The sequence below is a fragment of the Ursus maritimus genome, assembly GCF_017311325.1.
Source record: "Ursus maritimus isolate PB19 chromosome X unlocalized genomic scaffold, ASM1731132v1 scaffold_X1, whole genome shotgun sequence".
Taxonomy (NCBI): domain Eukaryota; kingdom Metazoa; phylum Chordata; class Mammalia; order Carnivora; family Ursidae; genus Ursus; species Ursus maritimus.
In genome coordinates, this window is record NW_024423319.1 from 32,197,779 (window position 1) to 32,221,810 (window position 24,032).

General features: G+C 38.4%; 1 long non-coding RNA gene across 1 annotated transcript in view; it reads left to right on the forward strand.

Annotated features, from left to right (window-relative positions):
- Positions 1-24,032, forward strand: part of LOC103677710 — a 330,990-nt gene that overhangs the window by 288,404 nt on the left and 18,554 nt on the right. The window contains exon 4 of the long non-coding RNA XR_572499.2: positions 16,232-16,308. This is a non-coding gene — a long non-coding RNA (uncharacterized LOC103677710). The remainder of the gene's footprint in view (positions 1-16,231; positions 16,309-24,032) is intronic.

The following is a 24,032-nucleotide window of genomic DNA, read 5'->3' on the forward strand; positions in this document are numbered from 1 at the left end:
GCCTGTGTGCCCTTGTCTTTTCCCCAACCTCCACATACACCCAGTTTGTAGAGCTTAATCTCCATCCCCTCCTTGAATGTGGACTTAATGACATCCTCCTCTTTTTTTTTAAGATTTTTTTAAAAATTTATTTAAGAGGCAGAGATTGTGCACGAGCAGGGGGGGAGGGTCAGAGGGAGAAGGAGAAGCAGGCTCCCTGCTGAGCAGGAATGCCGATGCAGGGCTCCATCCCAGAACTCTGGGATCACTAAGGGAGCTGAAGTCAGATGCCTAACTGACTGAGCCAGCCAGATGCCCCTTAATGATTCACTTCTAAATAAGAGTATGTAAAGGTAAGACCGAGAGCTTTATGGGGGAGAAAATTGGCATCTACTGCCCATGGTAGGCATACTAGTGCCCACCTCCCCTGAGATGTTTATGTCCTGATCCCAGGAATCTGTGAATATATAAATATATTTATATATTTACAGGATAAATGGGAATTAAGGTTGAAAATAGAATTAAATTTGCTAATCAGCTGACCTTAAGACAGGAAGACTGTCCTGGATTAACTGGGCAAGTCCAACGTAATATCATGAATGCTTACATAGGGAAGTGAAGATCACAGTGTCACAAGGCGATACAAGGGAAGCAGAGTCAGAGTGATGAAATATAAGAAGGAGCTGGCTTTCAGTTGCTGTCCTCGAAGACAGAAGAAGGAGGCAATGAGCCAAGGGATATGAGTGGTCTCTAGAAGTTGAAAAGGCAAGGAAATATATTCTTCCCTAGACTCTTTAGAAAGACACGCAGCCCTGCCAACACCTTCATTTCAGCCTTGTGAGATCAATGTGGGACTTTCTGAACTCCGGACTCTATGTTAATATATTTGTATTGTTACAAGCCAATGAGTTTTGACAATTTGTTGTGTCAGCCATAGAAAACTAGTATGGATCTACTTTAACCAAGTGTTCAATTTCCCCACCACCAGTGATCAGTCATGCCCCTATCACATACTCCCTGATGTGACGTGACGAGAAGGGTGCTTCACCTCTTTGGTATCCTTACCCAAATCCCATAACCTCAGGCTAATGATAAGAAAAGGGAATTTAAGACCCCAACTGAGTTACATTCTATAAAAATATCTGACCATACTACTACACCAAACATGAAAGGTCATGAAAAGTCAACGAAGAATCAAAAATTGTCAAAAATTTGTCACATAGCAGAGAATACTGAGAAGACACGATGACTAAAGGCAAATGTGGATTAGATCCTGGAACTGAAGGATAGTAGTTTAAAAAAAAAAAAAGCCAAAAGAACAAAAAGACAAAAGCAAACTGAAAGTGAAATATAATCTAGGCATTAGTTGATAGTAATTGTCCAACGTTGGTTTCTTAGTTTAGGCAAATCTACCATGGTGTTCTAAGATGTTAACAATAACAGAAACTGGTTAAGAAGTCTATTGGGGGGGTGCCTGGCAGGCTCAGTTGGTGGAGCGTGCGACTCTTGATCTCATGGTTGTGAGTTCAAGCCCCACGTTGGTGTAGAGATTGCTTAAAAATAAAATCTTTAAAAAAAAAAGGAAGTCTATTGAATTCTCTGTAATTTCTTGGCAAATATAGAATTATTCCAAAATAATCCCATGTAAAGACAATGTGGTCTAGCCACATAATGTATACCTGAGGAAACTGAAGTTCAGAGAGGAAAATGAGTTCATTATATTACTTTGAATAACTAATGAAAATGTTCATCTTTCCCATTGTGAATTTATTTTTTGGTTGATTGCAGTTTTTTCCTCTAAAGCTTAAAAATCTGTTCACCAAAAGTCAAATGTATTGATCTAATCCACATTTTATCGTACTAGTGTTCATCTTGCAATTCTTAACTCCTTTGACCTTTTCCCATGTCACTGACCTAAAAGAAAGCAAATATTTGTTCACAATAATCGCTCTAATTCCCCTTTTTAAGAACTAGTACTTACCCCACCTAAGCAAATATTGACTGCATGAAAAATTAGGACGATTTTACTTGGCTAACGCTATTGCCTAATTTTCCTACAGTTTGCCCTGATTTCACATTGACCCTATATGGTGATGCATTCTAACTTCTTGAAATTCAAGTATATTTGAAATGGAATATTAATCTTGGGGGGTACCACATAATAATTCAAAATTTGTATACATTGCCAAGTCATCACAATAACTGTCCATCATTATACTAGTGATGATGTTTTCATGCAGTGAAAACTTTTAAGTTTTACTCTCAGCATCTTTTGAATACACAGGACAGTCTTATGTACTATCGGCATCATGCTGTATGTACCTTATGGCCCCGTGACTTATTTTATAACTGGAAGTTTGTATGTATTTTTTTTGAAGATTTTATTTATTTATTTGACAGAGACAGCGAGAGAGGGAACACAAGCAAGGGGAGTGGGAGAGGGAGAAGCAGACTTCCCGCGGGGCAGGGAGCCCGATGCCAGGCTCGATCCCAGGACCCTGGGATCACTCCCTGATCCTAAGGCAGATGCTTGATGACTGAGCCACCCAGGCGCCCCGCTTGTAAGCATTTTGACCACGTTCACCTACTTCACCCCCTCTCATCCTCCCTCCACCTGCACAACTACCAATCTATGTATAAATAAGCTTGGCATTTTGGTTTTAAGTTTTGTGTTTTTAGCTTCCACAGAAAAAGTGATCGCACAGTACTTGCCTTTCTCAGACTTATCTCACTAAGCGTAATGCTCTCAAGTCCATTAATGTTGTTGCAATTAGGAAAATTTACTTTTTTATGGCTGAATATTACCCTATTATCTATTCATCCATTAAAGGACACTTAAATTCTTTCCATATCTTATCTATCGTAAATAGTACTTCAACGAATATATGGGTGCAGATAACTTAATGTGTAAGTGCTTTTGTTTTGAGTAAATACTCAGAAGTAAATTGCTAGATTATACGGTAGTTCCACTTCTAATTCTTTTTGAGGAACTTGCATACTATTTTACAAAATGCACCTATTTACGTTCCCACTAACAGTGTTCAACGGGTTCCTTTTCTCCGCATCCTCCCCAACACTTGTTATCCCGTCTTTTTGATAATAACCATCCTATTAGATGTGAAGTGGACCTTTGGTTTTGGTTTGCATTTCCCTGATTTGTGGCATTCATCATCTTTTCATGTACCCGTTGGTCATCTGTATGTCTTTAGAATGATTTCTATTCATATGCTTTGCCCATTTTAATTACGTTATTTTTCATTTTGCTATTGAGTTGCATAAGATCTTTTTAAATTTGGGGTATTAACCCATTATCATACATAAAATTTTTGCAAGGTTTTCTCCCATTCATCAGATTGCTGTGTCATTCTGTTGATGGTTTTCTTTGCCGTGCTGAAGCTTTTTAATTTGATGTAGTCCTACTTGTTTATTTTGGCTCTTGTTACTTCTGTGTCAAATCCAAAAACCTCATGGCCTAGACAGATGTCAAGGAGCTTCCCACTTCTGTTTTCTTTAAGGACTTTTATCGTCTCAGGGCTTACATTCAAGTCTTTAATCCATTCTGAGTAAGATTTTGTGTATGGTATAAAGAGTGGTCCTGTTTTATTCTTTTGCATGTGGCTGTATAGTTTTTCCAACATCATTTGCCAGGACTGTCCCTCTCTCCATTGTATGTTCTTGGCTCCTTGATCATAAAATAATTGGCTATACATGCGTACAGTTATTTCCGGGCCCTCTATTCTGTTCGGTTGATCTATGTATTTTTAAGTTTTATTTGCGAGCACATCTGTGCACATCTGTCATGCACAAAAATCAGAGCACCAGCGGGAGGGGGAGAGGGAGAGAGAAAGAGAGAAAATCTCAAGTGGACTCTGCACTGAACGCGGACGCTGATGCGGGGTTCGATCTCACGACCCTGGGATCACAACCTGAGCCAAATTCAAGAGTCCCATGCTTAACCGACTTGGCCACCCAGGCGCCCCTGTGTGTCTGTCTCTATGTGAATTTTGTATTGTTTTCATTACTAAAGCTTGTTATACTTTAAAATCAGGGAGTAAGATCCCTCCAACTCGCTCTTTCTCAAGATTGCTTCAGGTATTCAGGATCTTTTGTGGTTCCATAAAGTTTGTTTGTTCCATTTCTGTGAAAAATGCCATTGGAATTTTGATTAGAATTGTGGCGATTCTGTAGATTGCTTTGGGAGTCTGAGGTTCGTGAAATTTTTCTTTCATGAGGACAGAGTATTTTTCCATTCATTTGTTATCTTCACTGTGTTTTGTAGATATCTTAATCTTTTTCAGCTTAAAAGTAGCTCACCTCCTTGATTAAACATGCTCCTAAGTATATTCTCTTTGATGGAATCATAACTGGAATCATTATAATTTTTCTTTGCGAAAGTGTAATAGTAGTGTTTAGAATGGCAACTGATTTTTAGATATTTTGTATCCTGCAACTTTGTTGAATTCATTGATTAGTTGTAACAGTGTTTTGATAGAATCTTCAGCGTTTCCATATATAATATGTCATCTACAAATGGTGACCGTTTCACTCACTGTTTTTCAATTTGGATGTGTCTTATTTCTTTCTCTTGCTAATTGCTTCACTTACAACTTGCCGTACTATGTTGAATAAAAGTGGACGGAGTGGGCATCCTTGCATTGTTCCTGATTTTAATGGAAAACCTTTTAACTTTTCACTGTTGAGTATGATGGTAGCTGTGAGTTTCCTACATATGGTGGTCCTTGTTATGTTCAGGTACATTCCCTGTATAGACACTTTGTTGAGAGTTATTACCAAAAATGAATGTAGACTTTTAATGCTTTTTGTGCATCTTTTAAAATTACCATACAATTTTTGTCCTTGATTTGTTCATGTGGTGTATCATCGTGATTGATTTGTGGATGGTAACCATGCCTTCCTCCTCGGAACATATCTCACATGATCATGGTGCTTGATCCTTTTCATATGTTTTTGAATTTGGCTTTTAATTCTCTATTAAGGGTTTTTTAAATCTATATTCACCAGGGATAGGGTCGTATTATTTTCTGCTCTTGTGGTGTCCTTGTTTGGTTTGGGTATCAAGGTAAAGCTAGACTTCTAAAACAAATTCAGTGTTTCCTTCTCTTTTGTTTTTTGAAAGACTCTGAGAAGGATTGTTAATAATTCCTTTTTTAAATGTTTGGTTGAATTCCCCCCAGGAAAGCCATCTGGTCCCAGCCTTTTATTTAGTGGGAGATGGTTTATACTAATTCAGTGTACTTACTATTAATCACTCTGTTCAGATGTTTCTATTTTTGTTATGGTTGGTAGAGTGTATGGCTTTTGGAATTCATCCATTTCATCTAGATTTCTATTTTGTTGGTGTAGGATTGTCCCACGGCCTCTTAAGAGCCTTTATATCCGTGTGCTTTCAGTTGTCCCTCCCATCTTATGGACTTTGCGTTCTTGGGTTTGTTTTTTGATTTTGTTGTTGTTGTTTTGTTTTTTGGTGTCTCTAGCCAAATGTGTGTCAATTTTATCTTTTCAAACAATGAGCTCTTAGTGTCATCAATCTTTTCTATTGTCTATTGCTTGTCTATTTCATTTCTTGCCATTCTGATCTCTGTCATTTCTTTTCTTCTAACATTGGGCTTCCTGTGTTTTTTTCTAGTTTCTTTAGGTGTAATGTTAGGTTGTTTAACGTTTTCTCATTTCCTGCCGTAGGTATTTAATGCTATGAAGTTCCCTCTTGGAACTGCTTTTGTTTCATCCTATAGGCTTTGATATACTTGTTTTCATTTACCTCAGGGTTGGTTGTTTTTTTTTTTTTTTAATTTCCTCTTTGATTTCTTCATGGGTCCACTGGTCGTTTAGTTAGCATGTTGTTTGGCCTGCACATGTTTTCCATTTTTTTTCTTGTAATTGATTTTTAGTTTCATAAGATTGTGGTCAGAAAAGATGTTGATTATTATTTCAGTCTTCTTAAAAAAATATTGAGATTGGAGGTGCCTGGGTGGCTCAGTCAGTTAAGAGTCCGACTCTTGGTCTTGGCTCAGGTCCTGATCTCTGGGTTGTGGGATGTAGCCTCACGTTAGGCTCTGTGCTCAGTGGGGAGTCTGCTTGTCCCTCTCCCTCTGCCTCTCCCCCATTGAACGCACACACTCTGTCTCTATCTAAAATAAATAAATCTTTAAAAAATATGTTGAGACTGTTGAACGACTTAGTGATATATCCTGGAGAATGTACTTGTTAAAACGTTACTTGTTAAAAATGTGTATTTTGTTGCTCTTGGATGAAATATTAATATATCTATAAATCTGGTAAGTCCATCTGGTCCAGTTTGTCATTTAAGGCTAATGTTTAGTTATTGATTTTCTGTCTAGATAATCTCTCCTTTGATGTAAGTACAGTATTAAAGTCCCTACTATTGATGTTTTGTTGTCAATTTTTGCTTTTTGGTCAGTCAATATTTGTTTTATACATATTTGCTAATGTTATATCCTCTTGTGGAATTGACTTATTTATTATTAAGTAATGCCTTTGTCTGTGAGTTCATTTTTTTAGTTTGTTTTTAGTGATCTCCATACCCAAGGTGGGGCTTGACCCCAAGATCAAGAGTCACATGCTCTTCGGACTGAGCCAGCCAGGTGCCCCTACCATCTTTGTTTTAAAGGCTTATTTTGTCTGATATGTGTGGCTTCCCCAGCTTTTTTTTTTTTTTTTGCTTTTCATTTGCCCAGAATGTATTTTTCTGTCGCATCACTTTCAGTCTCTATGTGTCCTTACATCGGAAGTGTCTTCCTGTAGGCGACACATAGAGGTAGGTCTTGTTTTCTTAATCTGTTCAGCCACTCTGTGTCTTTTCATTGGGAAATTGGGTCCGTTTGCAGTTCAATTACTTTTGCAATTTTGTTCATTGTGTTTTGGTCTGTTCTGTAGTTACTCTGTTCTTTTTTCTTCTGTTAGGGTTTCATAAAGTTTTGTTACTTTCTTTGCTATACTTAGATTCCTATCTGTGTGTCTTTTATTTATGTATGTTTTTGTTTTGCGGTTACCATGACACTTACATATAACAACTTATCAGTTTAAATAGATTGCTATAAATATAACAAGTTAAGTGTAAGTGTAAGACTCCTCTACATTTCTACTCTACCTTCCCCTGCCTCCACATTTCGTTCTTTGAGGTCACCTTTTATATCTTCTGCATCCCTAATATTCATTATTGTATTTATAGGAATTTTAACTTCATCTTTTAACCTTTATAATAGCTTTATGAGCAATTCATCAACTCCTATCAATTTGTCTTTGAAGTGAGATATCTACTTTCATATACATACTCCTTTCTAATGAGTGCCCTTTCTTTTGTGCTTAAAGGGATCCCTTTAATGTTTTGTATAACACTACGTTAGTGGTGTGAACTCCTTTACCTTTGGCTTGTCTGGAAAACTGTCCTTTGATTCTGAATGATAAATTTGCTGGGTAGAGTATCCTTGCTTGGAATTTCTTCTTCCTTTCAGTGCTGTGAATACATCATGCCAGTTTCTTCTGGCCTGTGAAGTTCCTATCAAAAGATCTCCGTAGTCTTAGGGGGATTCACTTGTTCACAATAAGTTGTCTTTCTCTTGCTGCTTTAACGATTATCTCTTCATAATTAAACTGAAATCATTTAAAGATAATGTATCTTTGTGTACATTTCTTTGTGTTCTCTTACTTAGAACTCTTCTGGTCTTCCTGGATTTGGATGTCTGTTTCCTTCCCTAGGTTAAGGATGTTTTCAGGCCTTATTTCTGTCCCTTGCTCTCTTCTTCCTCTGAGACCCCTATAATGTGGATGTTAGCTTATGAGAGACTAACAATCTATCTTCACTTTTCTCCTTTCTTCTTTTTATTGCACTTGAGTTCCACATCCTGTCTCCAATTTCACTGACTCTTTTGCTTCATCTAGTCTCTTGTCGAAGCCCTCTAATATATTATTCAGTTTCGTTATTGTATTGTTTGGCTCTGCGACTTCCGTTTGTCATTTTAAAAATATTTCTTTACTCTCTTTCATGAAGTTCTCACTGTATTCATCCTATCTTCTCCCACGTTCCATGAGCATCTTTGTGACCATAACTGTTTTTTTCATTTGGAACATACTACTCTGTTTCTTCATTTTGCGTGACTGTGTGATGGTTCCTATATATTAGATCAAGCAACAGCCTCTTCCTCCTTGAAGAAGTGGCCTCATGTAGGAGGCGATCTTTATCATTGAACCTGCCCTAGCTCTTGGTCGTCTAGGAAATCTTTGTAATTGTCCAAGCCTATTTTATTTTTAAGAGGTCCCAGTTGTTGAGGATGTGTCAAGACCTTTCAGTATCTCAAAGGGGAGGATCTTAGCACCCAGATTGAGACTCGTTGGCAACTTGACCCTCAAGCAGCCATAACTGAGGTATACAGATACATATAGTCTTCCGGGGCCATAAATTTAAGCTCCACTGGCCACCAGAGACAGGCAATCAGTATGTATCTCCTGGGGGACAGTTAGAAAAATTGGGGCTCCAAATGAGTTCATAGTTCCTTTCTAGAGAAAGCAGCAAGCTGTAGCAAAAGAGGAAACTACAAAAGTGGTATCCACCAGCCTCCATTCCTTAAGAGTAATTCTGCAGGGTGTCTAGCTGGCTCAGTTGGTGGAGTATGGGACTCTTGGCCTCAGGGTCATGAGTTCAAGCCCCACGTTGGGCATAGAGCTTACTTAAAAATAAAAAATGAGTAATTCTGCAGCCCTCTAAATGTGTGCCAGACTTGAAGCTTACACCCCAGCCTGAAACTCCAGGAGAACCAAATAAGCCTCTTTCATGGAAAGACTGGTGTGTTTCAATCTCTTTTCTGTGCAGTGCCCTGGGGGTAGTAGCCTGTTAAGAACCAACTTTGCAATGTTACATTCCTGTGGGATCCATGAACGCAAGCACTCCTGGGTAACGGAGTCAGGTGATTGAGGGGGTGGTCCCTGGGAAGCAGCCACAATCATAGGGGCACCGGATGCGTGTAGATGCTCCTTCACTAGAAATACGGGTGCTCTGCAGCATATCAGACGTCGAGTTTGAAGATGGTCCCTAAAAGGATTGGTTGTGGGGAGGGGAATAAAAAGCAAAGAGTCGTGTTATTTTTGTTTCTTGTTTTTTTAAAGACTGTACCAACAGGGGTACCTGGGTGGCTCAGTCAGTTAAGCATCTGCCTTCACTCAGTCCTGGGATTGAGCCCCATGTCAGGCTCACCGCTCAACAGGGAACCTGCTTCTCTCTCTCCCAATGCCCCTCCCCCTGCTTGTTCTCACGCTTTCTCTCAAATAAACAGATAAAATCTTTCTTTTATAAAAGATTGTCCTCGACAGCTAGAGCACGGTAAAAAGAGAGTGCAAGATGGTACCCACCAGCCTCTGTCCCATAAGAGTATTCCAGCAGGCTCCCAGAGAGGCGGTCCATTAGATGGCTGCCTCTCAAGCCAATGCTTTCAGATAACCAAAGGACCTTTTAACATAACATCTGGAGCTTCTGGATAGGCTGTTTCTGCACTGGGTCCTCAGGCAGGTGAGTTCACGTGCACCAGCCCTTTGTTAGCTTAGTTTGCTAAAGCCTGGTGGGTTTTGCGGACATAAGCTCCACTCGTTGAGACAGCTGAATGTTTTGTGGTTTTCTCTCTCAGATGCTGGTCTTAAAAGTTGGGGTGCCCCACATAGGGTTCAAAACCTTTACTCTTCACAAGGAAGCTGCAGGTTTTGAAGTCCTTGCTGATTGTAGATCGTCATGCTGGGAGTAGGATTTATGTAGAGATTATGTCTTAACCTCTCCTATCTACTTTTATGAGTTTTTTTCCCCTCAGTTTTATAATGTTTAAGAGTTAACTAATTTGGGGGGGCACCTGGGTGGCTCAGTCAGCTGAGCATCCAACTCTTGATTTTGGGTCAGGTCATGATCTCAGGGTCATGAGACTGAGCCCCATGTTGGGCTCCCCGGTCATTTGGGAGTCTGCTTGAGATTGCCTCTGCCTCTCCCCTCACTCATGCTCTCTCTCTAAAAAATAAAAATAAAAAAATGTCAATTTCTAAGGATATTTTTCCTCAGGAATTTGTTCCTTAGGGAGCTGTAGATTCAGCTTGTCTGTGGAAGGATGGGAGTATATGATCTTCCTGTGTCGTCATTATTTTTTAAGATTTTTTTTAAAGATTTTATTTATTTATTTATTTGACAGAGATAGAGACAGCCAGCGAGAGAGGGAACACAAGCAGGGAGAGTGCGAGAGGAAGAAGCAGGCTCCCAGAGGAGGAGCCTGATGTGGGGCTCAATCCCAGAACGCTGGGATCACGCCCTGAGCCGAAGGCAGACGCTTAACGACTGAGCCACCCAGGCGCCCCTTTTTTTTTAAGATTTTATTTATTTGAGAGAGAATGTCTGTGAGAGAGAGAGCACAAGCAGGGGGAACTGCAGAGGGAGAAGGAGAAGCAGGTTGCCCACTGAGCAAAGTGCCTGACACAGGGCACAATCCGAAGACCCTGAGATCTCACCCTGAGCTGAAGGTAGACGCCCAACCAGCTGAGCCACCCAGGCACCCCGTGTTGCCATCTTGAACCAGAATCCTTTTTCTTGATGCTAGCCATTCTAACAGCTGTGAGATGACTATATAATTTTGGTTTTGATTTGGATTTTCCTGATGGTTAGTGATGATCTTTTTGCATATATGTTGGACATTTGGCTGTCTTCTTGAAAGATGGGCAAAGGTATTATTAAATAATTACATTCATTGTTTTTTACTGAGTTATAGGAGTCCTTTATATATTTTGGATATTTATCTGATAATCTGATAATATGGTTTATAAAAATTTTCTCCCATTTTGTAGGTTGCTTTTTCGTTCTGTTTCTTTTTCTCTGCAGAAGTTTTTAAAGGTGATGTAGTCTTATTTGTTGATATTCGCTTTTATTGTTTGTGCTTTTGGTGCAATATCCAAAAAAATCATTGCCAAGACCAATGTTGAGTACCTTCTTCCTTCTGTTTTCAAGGAGTTTTTTGTTATTACATCTCAAGTTTAAGTCTTGGATCCATTTTGAAGTAATTTTTGTGTGTATTGTAATATAGGGGTCCAGTTTCATTTTTCTGCATGAATAATGGTATTTTACATTATAATGGAGTTAAATACTCATTTTGAGGTTGCATTTGTGTAATGAGCACATTGTCTTGCTCTTAAATGTATTGTTATTTGTGATTAACAATGCATTGAGGGGCTAGTAAAGATTATAGAGGAGCTAAACCTTCTTGATACTACCACTAGTTAAGCTTCCCCGTGTCTAATTGACAAAAGAAGAGAATCCTAAGACTAGTTTAATTTTCCATATTTCCTCCATCTTTCCAAAAGTTTCGGCACAAAATCTCTTTTTCCTTACTCTTTCCTATCTGTGCTTTCCATTTCCATTTGCAATCCGTAGTTCCCCCTACTTCAAATTATCTTAATCAGGTATGACTTTATGTTCAGATAAATACTTGATCCCCAAATGGTATGGCTATGAAAGAGGTAAAGAGAAGTGCGTCCATGTGCACGAGAATTTCACACATGCTAAATTAATTATGTAGAGATAATTATCTGTGCGTCTCAGATAAAAGTTAAGCAACTTGCCTAAGATCGTACAGTTGGTGGAGCTCAAATTTGTCTCTTTCTACAGTCCGTGTGTTTTGGCTCCACGATGTGAACTCCACACAGTAGGAGCATTGTGGGAAAAACCAGGCCAGATTTGACACAGTTCTTTGAGACAAAAAGACCAGTCAGAAGAAAGAAAAGTGATTGAAACCACGGGTTATTTTTCATTGTCTTTTTATAATGTCTTTTTTGTGTGCCTTGCATGGAGGGGAAGGCCCGGAAAGCCCTTTTGTCTGTTCATTAACTTATTAGCATCAATAGAAACGTTTTTAACCATGACTAGCCACTCTGTCTCCTCCTTCTCTATTGGTTGTGTTAAAAGCAGCGTGATACTGGAAGTAAGGGAAGAGAGAGGCTGAATAGGAGACATTTCCTATAGAAATGATAGTCTTTAATTTCTTTTACACTGATAAAAATATCAATTCCTTCATCAACCCTCAACACACCGCATTTTCGGACACATCCGTGTGTATCCCACAGTGTCCTTTCCAAAACCAGAACATATCAGTAACTGCTTATAGGCATGTTTTGAATTATATGGATTCTCCAATCCTCAGGTCAGATCCTCTTTCAAAGTACTAATTCATCATTTTCATACAGATGAACAAATCATCAAACACGTCTCAAAATCATGCTGAAAGGTCTGACTGGGGTAAAATAGTTAGGTTATGTGCAATATTATTGCCCCCAAAGGGTTTTCAAAATACACAGCTAATTTGAATCATTGAATAACATAATTCTCTGAAAATTAAGTCACACATTCGTCCAAATTACTCTTTTGTGTGATCACTATGTTTAGTTATGTGCACCTAGAATTTCTCTAGGAGTGAGACCTGCCTATTTTTCAGTGTGTTTTAAAAAAAAAAAGTATACACGATTCCAAATTTACTCAAAGACCCATTTTTTTCTAGTCTTCACCTAGTTAAGAAATCAAACATTTACAAAAAGCAAGCTAGCCTTTTATAGTACATCTTACCTGAAGTCTCCCGTCATTACAATTTGTGCATTGTATAAGTAGCAAAACTCCCGAATGAGTTGGAACAATTATGTACTCATGCAACTAAATAGGAGAGAACATGGAAGGAGCTTCCAAGAAAGAAATAGAATGTTCGTTAAAGTTTACAAATTTCTCTATACATTTGTTTTAAAAGTAGGTGATGGGGAAAGTTTCCAACTCCCCCGTTGATACGCAATACAATACTTGAGATTGAAAAAAAACAACAACAAAGTTTTGCCCTGCAGAGATGCCCAACCTGTGCTGTGTTGGGTTGTAAATAGGCAGTGATGCCAGAGGAGTCTCTGCAGGCAAAATCCACACTCCCCTGGGCAGAAAACTAGCCCACGGTGACACACCTGGCTGGCAGCGCCAAATCCTATCAATGATTTTAAAGGCAAACAAAGCTTTCAGGTACCTGTCTAAAGGATGATCCAGTTGTGGATATTTCTCGAGATTATGTTTCACCACAATGAGAATAAGCAACCTTTCTTTATTTGCTGTTTTATTTGCTGAATGTAATTATATATTCAAATATACAGTATCCTCTCCTGTTATGAGTAATCAGGGCATGCAAATGTGCAGGTTTCAACTTCACATTTGAACATGTTTCACTGGAAGACAAGCAGTGGTATTTTTTTTTTCACGTGTCTTCCTGAGGGAAAATATTGGCTCTTTGACAATTAAGGTCCTTAGGATTTATTTACTATACAGTTAGAGAAGGATAATTCTTATTAACGTATCCCAAATATCAAGAAAAAATGAGAGGATACCAATTTATTTTATAAATCCATCTAGAACTTGTATATTTCATCTGCATAATTAGCTAATTCTCCCCCACACAGATAGTGTGAATCTCTAAATAGCTACTGACTCAAACAACAAATCGAAATCCTAAATGAACCTTTCCTAGGACTTTAAACTCCAAATGAAATGAGATTGTCTTGAGTTTCTGTACCTTTCTATAATATCCAGAGCAATATATGATAACACCTAACTCTTATATATGTGCTAAGCACCTTATACTCCTTATTTAATGTAAACAACATTACCAAGAGTTTGCGAAGTCTATTTAATGTCTACCCATAATTCTCCCTCGTGTACACCAAATGAATAGATTGCTCTCAGGCTGTTTGTTTCTGAATTCATTCAGCTTGTGATTTTTTCAGTCATAGTCTGCTTTTGAAGCACTGAAACTGATTGGACTGGGTGAGCCCTGTTCTTATGTCATGGGTACGAAAAAGGGTTCATATCAATCATTAAATGTCAGTGTGAAAATGAAACAGTGGACGAAAAGTACACAGCTAGGCCCTATCATGTCTGTCTGCATAGTATAAGAACAAAAATCATTGTTTTCCTTCCTAGTCATAATTAAAGTTCATTACTTAGGCAATAAAGAATTTCAGAGAAGGAAAAGTATAAGATAATGCAAATAGATCAATTTGAAGAAGCATGAGAAAGGTAATTTTCTAAAAAGGATGATAAGAACAGCTTTAGTAGGGCTGAATGTCTGGGAATGGACATGATTGATGAAATATGGAGGAAAACCTTAGGAAGAGAAAACAGAATTGCTCAAGGTGAACTTCCCAATGTCCTCTCTGATCAGTGCTGTTGACTCATCTGGGCCGGTTGGAAAGAATTTTCAATATGATGATGGCACTTTTCCCACGGAGCACATAGTGTCGTGGAAAGATGATGGACTTTTGTGTCCGCCATGCTGGAGTGTTTGGCTTTACTCTACCACCTTGAGCAGTATCAACTTTAAGTTACTTGAATTTCCTCATCCCATAGCCTGCTTTGTTAATGAGCTGTGAATGCGTCCTCGGGACCGTGTGAGACGCCAAAATAGCATATGCACACCTTGAACGCTGTGTCTCGGGCATGCTAGGACCCACCCAGATATACCAGCTGTCCCTTCAATGTTCCTACGGTTTGCCTTACTGTACTGTAGTGGTTTTCCATTCTCGCCCACCATAGGAGACAGGAATATGTCCCGAAGTACTGCAATAAGGAGTCCGGAATCCTGGATTCTAGCACTGGCTTTCCTTTCAGCTTGTTGCTGGATCTTGGCAAGTAGTTTATGCTCAAAGTTTCATTATGTTTTTCAGGATAAAGTAGGATCACGTGAAGATTTTATTTATTTATTTGACAGACAGAGCACAAGGAGGGGTTGCTGCAGAGGGAGAGGGCGAAGCGGTCTCCCCGCTGAGCGCGGAGCCCAACGTGAGGCTAGGGCCCACAACCTGGAGATCTTGACCTGAGCCAAGACCAAGAGTCCGGTGCTTAACCGACTGAGCCACCCAGGCGCCCCAGGATCACATTATTTCTAAGAGGCTTCTCAAATCTTGCATTCTATGCTTATTCCAAAAGGGGAGAATTCTAATAGAATTATTGATTAGACATAGTTAATTCTTAACAGCTAAAACTAAGTTCTAAATTGAGCTACGTGACAAAACACTTCTACCTCTTAAAATTCTATCCAAACTACTACAGCCTATACACACTCTCCGAAAGTTAGAACTGCATTTTATACAAATACTTATCTTCACAACCATAGACCTTTCAGTCTAGTTGGAAAAAAATCATTCACTGTTGTGACAAGAACAGTTGTATAAATTCATTTGGGGTTCACTTTTCATTGCAGGATCTCTGCACAATTTTCAAATATCATGATGGCTTTAGCATGATTACAGCTTTCTGAATTTACAGGTGACTACACAAAGATACAGAAAAGTTAGATGCATTACCCAGTGCTCACCCATGAGGAACAAAGTTGAAATAGAACCTAGTTTTCTGATGCCCAAAATTCCATTTTCCCCACTCCATCCCTCACCATCATTACCCGATCCTAGACTCCTGAAGAACTAATTTGCTTTTGAGAAGCTCAGACATGTCATTTTCTCTAAGTGCTGCTTCAGTCTTTTCAGGGGAAAGGATATCTCTAGTTCAAATTCAGCCGAAATAGCACCGTCTCAACTGAGAAGATCACTTCCATCCACCCAACAAATACGTTGCTGTACTTTCTGGTTGATAGTTTGGCTCTTTGTGAGGAAATTGATCTTTCAGAGCCACTTAGTACCATTTCTCAGAGTCCTACAGCAGTACTTTGCTAAATGGCATCCTGCTCATCTGGATGGGTTGAGTTTCCAGATCATAAACTCCTAAAGGGCAGAGTCTATGATTATTTGGCTAACTTTATATCGCTTGTGACTGTGGATGCTTCATAAATACTATTTCATGGTAATGATGATGATGACAAGTTAATGCTCTTCAGAGTGTCAACCAATCAGTCAATTTCATGAAAGTCAAACCGGTCATTTGATGTTATAAAAATCCAGTTACTTGATTGAATGAATTATTCAAATTGTAGCTGTTGCTTTTATGCTTTTATAGACATCACATTAAAGTTGCTTCCATATTGAAAACAGTTAAGAGAAAGCGGGAACATATATATTCATTAGTAACCAATTTTACCTCATTAGTCAGAAACTACAAAAAAGCTGAGTAAAACTGCTGCTGAAATCAATGAAATATAATCACATAGTGGCATTGACTCTCAGCAATTTCCTGTAGGTAGCACTTCTAAGCCATTAATTTATGGCGTAATATTCTTGGCAGACGAACTCCCCGGCTCAACTTCATTAATGATGTCCTCGCGCAGTTCGAATTGAGTGCCCAAGCCAGGAGGCTTCCAGGTACCATTTTTTAACTTATATAACTTTCACCTCCATATTGACCTTAGAAGAATCAAGTAAAAGTAAATCCAATGAAGACAATAAACGATGGATATTTCCAGCATCAGAATAACTTGGTAAGTGCTTTAGCATACACCTTTACTCAAATGTTTATATACAACTTCAAAAAAAGAATAAAGGTGGAGGATTTGCTAACCAATTCCACGACTTAATTCTGAGTAGTAAATGTCCTCACCACAAAAGGGAAATGGTAATTCTGTGATCTAATGGAGGCATTAACTAACTCTCTGGTGGTAATCATTTTACAATGCACGTGTATCAAATCAAAACGCTGTATAACTTTAAGCTCATGCAATGTTACCTGTAAAGCATAATCTAAGAAAGTTGGGAAAAATACAATAATCGGCACTGTAGAGTTTATGGAAGTATAGGAACATAGATCAAGGGAGCAGGAGAGGTTGGGGGGGGTTGTTTGTTTTTGTTTTTTTAAGATTCTATTTATTTATTTGACAGAGAGAGAGACAGCCAGCGAGAGAGGGAACACAAGCAGGGGAGTGGGAGAGGAAGAAGCAGGCTCCCAGCAAGGAGCCCAATGCGGGGCTCGATCCCAGGACCCTGGGATCACGCCCTGAGCTGAAGGCAGACGCTTAATGACTGAGCCACTCAGGCGCCCCAGGAGAGGTTTTATAAGTAGATTGACTCATACAGTCAAGTGATTTTTGAGAAATTTGCCAAGGTAATTCATAGGGAAAGAGTGATCTTTTGAGGAAAGTGCTGGGAAAATTACATAGACATGTGCAAAGACAGAAAAACCTGAACCTCAACTTCACACAATATATAAAAATTAACAGAAAACGTATCACAGACCCAAATTTAGGAATAAAAATTATAAAAGTAAGAATAAAGCAGGAGATAATCTTAGCAACCTTGGATTTCACAAAAATGTATTAAAGAAACTTGAACAAATTAATAGTGAAAGTAGTAAATTACAGTTCATCAAAATTATAAGCCTTTGCTCTTAAAACGGCAATGATACAATGATGAAAAGGTGAGCCATAGACTGGGAGAAAATATTTGCGGTGAAAATAATTGACAAAGAATTTATACCTACAATATTTACCAAAAAAACTTTTAGAATTGTTAGAATATAAACGACTGAATTAAAACTGGGCCAAACAGTTGATAAGTTAACAAAAGAAGGAACTCAGCAAATACGCACGTTAAATTATGCTCAGTATCATTCGCAGTTAAGAAAATGTCAACTAAAACCATAATACTATACCACTGCATACACTAAAAGGGCTAAAATTGAAAAGAATGAAAATGCCAAGCATGGTTAAGTACACACATACAATGCTAGTGGATATTCGAAATGATACGATCACTTTGAAAATAGTTAGCAGTTCCTTATAATGTTGAAAATACACCAGCCATTCCACTCCTAGGTATTTACCCAACAGAAGTGAAAGCATAGTCTACACAAAGATTTGTACGTGAATGTTTATAGCAGCTGCATTTGTAATAATCTCAAACTAGTAAAAAAAAAAGTCTTATCAATATAAGTAAACACAGAAAAATTTCAGTGTATTTATATAACAATGTTACTCAGCAATAAGTTATTGATACAAAAGTTTAGATGTATCTTTTTTTAAGATTTTATTTATTTATTTGACAGAGAGAGAGACAGCCAGCGAGAGAGGGAACACAAGCAGGGGGAGTGGGAGAGGAAGAAGCAGGCTCCCAGCGGAGGAGCCTGATGTGGGGCTCGATCCCAGAACGCCGGGATCACGCCCTGAGCCGAAGGCAGACACTTAACGACTGAGCCACTCAGGCGCCCCAAAGCTTAGATGTATCTTAAAATAATTATGCTGAGTGAAAACCAGAAAATAAAGAGTCCCTATTGAAGAATCCCACTTATAAGTAAATCTTTATAAAGTGCAAAGTAATCTATACTGGTAACAAATAACACTGGTTGCTTGGACAATGGCAGCTGGATTGTCTAGGAAGAGAGAGATTACAAATGGGCACCAGAAAACTTTTAGTGGTAAAAAGCTATGTTCATTTTCTTCATTGTGGTGATGGTATACATATATTTAAAAAATGTATACTTTAAATATTGGGGATATATATTTACTAATCTCAGTATATGTGGACATTAAAGTCATGGGAGAGATATATAGAGTCACAAGCCAGTGAGGTCTGAGAACAACTTTCTTCAACTATAACATGTAATAGGTAGAGAAAGTTGTGCTTCCAAAGGAGAAGAGATGTAATGGATAGAGAGCCAGGAAAATAAAATAGCTAAGTATGGTATTGTGGAACCCAAGGGAAGAGTGTTTCAAGAAGGACTGAGTAGCTCATGAACAGTAAACAATACTGTTGAGAAGGAAAATGTGAACAGTAAAGTCTGTTTAATTTAGAGGCACTGGTGACCACAGCCACATCTGTTTTTACGGAAGATAGGGGGCAGAAAGCTAAACAATAGTGGGTCAGTAGAATAAAGACAGGGAGGCAGTTAATAAAAGAAAATTTTAAAGATTTCTGGCTGATAAAAGCAAAAAAAACAGAGATACGGAAGTTCTGGAAGTTGCCAGAGGTTGAAGAGAAGTTATGGAAGGTTTATTTTTTTTTTAATTGAGAAAAATATTACATGTATAACAATGTTGAGCTTGACCTGATCCGTGAAGTCAGTTTAACTTTCAGAAATTTTCAAGCCCTTGTTAAACATGGCCATTTAAAGAAACTAAAAACTTTGAATTAATTACATTAAAACCAAAGACACAGAGACTCAAAAGTCATTACTTCTTATTTAACTATATTATATTTATACTTGATGTTATTTATGTCAACTGTATCTGTATGGCGGGAATAATATACACAACGTTGTATTACTGTATGGTCAGTAAGAACGTGCGGTGGTAGCTTGAAATCGGCCAAGGTGGGAGTTCTTACTCCACAGAAACTGGTAAATACTACAAATAAGGGCTTCATCTATTCATTTTTGCTGTTGTCGTCGATTGTCTAGAAAGAACAGGATAGAGATAATTTTAATCCTTATTAAACAAAAAACTGTGTCTTACCATTACACAGTGAATCGTACAAAAAAATTGAGAGGATATTTTTCTAGCATTCAAAAAGTATTATGTGATTCACCAAGAAAATCCCATCCCTGACAAACGTGCTTTGACATTTTTTCCCTCTCATTCATTAACATAAAGAAAAACATCTGTCCTTGTTCAGGTCAAAACTCTACTCATTTGTCAGTTACAATCATAGATTGGCTAGGAATCCACAAGTTGACCAGAAAGAATTATAGCATTTATTGAGAATTAATCACATGTAATTTACAGTAAAGTGTATATTTTGTTATTTGTAAATTGTGTGCTATACTTTTTATGTGTAAAATATGGACTTTTAGCACATAGATACTTGCATGCGTTTTTCCAGACTGCCGGTTAGTCAGCATTTACCATCACACTCATAACTCAATAAAGCTATCATAAAACAGAGGAGCAAGAAAAAAATATCCACCTACAGTTGTTGAATTACTACATTTGGAGACATAAATGAGACAACGAGGACGTGGGGCGAGAGTCAGAATATAGCTAGGAGATACATTTGTGAAAGGTATCGATGTAGTAATGGACACAGCTGGGGTAAGGTTCTGAAAACAGTGAATTGACAAACTTAGAGCAATAAAGTAAACTCCTCCCAGACCACGATCAAAACTCAAGCAGTTCATTTCATATGCCATTCAGTTATGACCAGGTGATAAAAGTAGTAAGTACTTCATGTTTCCCAGTGTGCTAAATATTTTAAATACATTCGCTCTTTTAAATTTTTAAAAAATCCTTTGCAGTTGGTATTATTATTACTACCGCCATTACATAAGCAGAGTAAAGTCTCTCAGGGAGATTTATTCACATGCACATTTAGAGTTTGTCAGTAGAGGAGCTAGCATTTGACCAATTAAGTCAGTCAGAAAGTTGTGGGTGCACCTAACCATTACTCCCCAGTGTCTCTTTCTTCTATCTTAATTCATGTACAAATAATACCGTGACCGTGTACAAGGTGATCTCTTAATATACATACACATTGTGAAATAATCATGCAATTAACATCCATCACTCTACATAGTTACCATTTTCTTTTATTTTTCTTATTTTGTGGTGAGAACACAAGAGCTACTCTCTTAGCAAATTTCAGGTATAAAATACAGGATTGTTAATTTTAGCCACGTTGCCAGACACTCGATCTGCAGGACTTACTTATCTTCTATAACTTAAACTTTTTACCCCGTGACCCACAGCTCTGTGCCCCCTTCACCTAACCCCAGACAACTCACGTTCTTTTTTTCTATGAATTTGACTGTTTTATAGTCTGCATTTCAGTACGATCATACATTTTTTACGTGTGTGGAAATTCATAATATATGCATATATACACACACACACACATACACCTTCACACACCAAAGATATATGTGCTATAAATATCTCACCTGTTCTTTATTCATTCATCCATGGACAGATTGTTTGTATGTCTTGGCTACTGTCGATGCTGCTGCAATGAACACAAGAGGGCAGATATAGCCTTTGGGTGCATACCCAGAAATGGAATTACTGGGTCCTGTTGTACTTCCGTCATTAATTTTTTGAAAATTCCCATTCTGCTTCTATAATAGGTGTACCAATTTACATCCCCACCAAAAATGTAGAAAGGTCCCTTTCCTCCAGATTCTCACCAATGCTTGTTATTTTTTGACTTGTTAATACAGCCCTTCTAAAGGCGTGAAGCAGTATTGCATTGTGGGTTTGCTTTGCATTTTTCTGATGACGAGTGATGTTGGGGACCTTTTCATCTACCTTTTGTCCTTTTCTAAGTCTTCTTTGGAGAAATGTCTATTTGTTTACATTGTTCATTTTCTTTTAAAAGGGGTTATTGGCTAATGAGTTTTGGAAGTTCCTTATGTAGATTTTGGGTATTAATCACTTACATGTAGCATATGCAAACATTTTCTACTATTCCATAAGTTTTCCATTCACTCCTTTCCTGAGCAGAAACTTTTTAATTAGATGCCATTCAACTTTTGTGGCTTTCACAGCTGTCCAGGTCCTTGAATTTTGACTGTATTATTGTAGTGTGTCTGCGTATGGTCTTCTTTGGATTATCCCTCTTTATAGTTCTTAGATCTCCGTGAATCTGGATATCCACTTCCCTTCCGCGTTTTGGGAAGTTGACGGCCATTATCTCATTAAATAAGCTTTCTAACTTTTTTGCTCTTCTCGTGCTGAGATTCCAATAATGGCATTTTGTAAAAAGTGCTCCTAAATCCTGTTGCTCTTTTTCCACTCTTTTTCCTTCTTTTTCCCATTTTCTTCTTCCAGGTGTATAATTTCAAATTACTTCTCGCCAAAGCTTAGTAATTTAGGATTTATTTTTGTAAAAACACATTGATCAATATAAAAATGTTGTAATTGTGAGCATCTTTTCATGTGTCTGTATGTCTTCTTTGGAGAAATGTCTGTTCAGGTCTTCTTCCCATTTTTTAATTGGGTTACTTGTTTTCTGGGTATTGAATTGTATCAATTCTTTATATTTTGGTTGCTAACCCTTTATCACATGTCACTTGGAAATACCTTCTCCCATTCAGTAAGGTCGCCTTTTAGTTGTGTTGATTGTTTCCTTCATTGTACAGAAACTATTTATTTGATGTAGTCCTCATAGTTGGAACTCAAGATCACTCATCATCAGGGAAATGCAAATCAAAACTACAGTGAGATACCACCTCACACCTGTCAGAATGGGTACAAGCAGAAAACACGAGAAACACGTGTTTGATGGGGATGTGGAGAAAAAGGAACTCTCATGCACTGTTGGTTGGGATGCAAACTGGCGCAGCCACTGTGGGAAACAGCATGGAGGTTCCTTTAATGATGAAAACTACTCTACAATGCAAGAATCGCATTACTGGTTATTAACCCAGAAAATACAAAAACGCGAATGAGAGGGACGCACGCTCCTGTGTTTACCGCAGCATTACTTACAACAGTCAGGCTATGGAAGTGGCGCAAGTGCGTCTCAACAAATGAATGGATAAGGAAGAATATATACATACGCAATGGACTATTATTCCACCAGCAAAAAGAACGCCATCTTGCCATATGCAGCAACATGGATGGAGGCAGAGAGTACAATGCTAAGCAAAGTCAGTCAGAGAAAGACAAATACCATGTGATCTCACTCACACATGGAATGCAAGAAACAAAACCAATGAGGGAAGGGAAGAGAGAGAGACAAACCAAGAAACAGTCATAACTCTAGAGAACAAACTGATGGTTACCAGAGAGGAGGGGGGTGAGGGATGGGGGAAATAAGTGATGGGGACTAAGGGGATACGCTTACCAGGATGGAACAACAATAAGAAACGTGGTGGGAGGGAATCTTTTCATTAAATAAACCCTGTATGGTCAAAAAATGCAGCCCTAAACAACAACAAAAATATACAGTGATTAAAAAAACCCACAAATTTTCTGAAACTCATTGTGCTGCCATGTACTCCAGACTAGCTCCTCCTCACATTTCTTTATATTGTCTGGCACGCCATCCTGGCAGTCCCCTAAGCCATAAATCTGCTTATCCATACCACCACATCCAAAAAGAAATAAAAATGAAAATGCTATAGTTGCGTTTTGAAAATCATAAAAGACAGTCTGTGATAAACACTGCTCTCCCATGGTTGACTTGGATTTGGATATTACGTATTTTATGTGTCATAGAAAGGAACTTTCTAAGTATTGTCACCTCACGAAATCTAAAAGGCTGGTGTTAAAAGTTATCGCTCTTCTTTGAATATTCTTTTTTTAAATATTTTATTTATTTATTTGAGAGAGAGAGAGAGCACAAGCAGGGCGAGGGGCAGAGGGAGAGGGAGAAACAGGCTCCCCACACCCCGGGATCGTGATGTCATTACCTGAAGGCAGACGCTTAACTGACTGAGCCATCCAGGCGCCCCTTGAATATTCTAAAACATTCTAGTTTGGATTAGCTTTCAGATTTTCAGGGCAGGAGGGATATAGAGCAGACCCAACATTATGTTTTAGCACGTTTAGAATAAGTCTGTTTAAGGTTAACAACAAAAATACCTTCAACTTTCAGCTATGGAAAGGAAATACTCTAAAACAAAGTTGTTTTTTAAGGAAAAGTTACATCTTCACAAAAATAATATGTTACATCGTCTTGTTGGATTGTCCCCTTTATTATTATACAGTGTCCTTTGTCTCATCACAGTCTTTGTTTTAAAGTCTATGTTGGGGGCGCCTGGGTGGCACAGCGGTTAAGCGTCTGCCTTCGGCTCAGGGCGTGATCCCGGCGTTCTGGGATCGAGTCCCACATCAGGCTCCTCCGCTATGAGCCTGCTTCTTCCTCTCCCACTTCCCCTGCTGTGTTCCCTCTCTCGCTGGCTGTCTCTCTCTGTCAAATAAATAAAATCTTAAAAAAAATAAAAATAAGATAAGTTCTATGTTGGGGGCGCCTGGGTGGTTCAGTCAGTTAAGCATCTGACTCTTGGTTTTGGCTGGGGTCATAATCTCAGGTCTTGAGACAAGCCCATCCTCAGGCCCCATGCTGGGCATGGAGCCTGCAAAGATTCTTTCTCTCCTCTGCCCCATCTCCCCCACTGTGCGCACGTGCTTTCTCTCTCTTAAAAAAAAATTATATATATA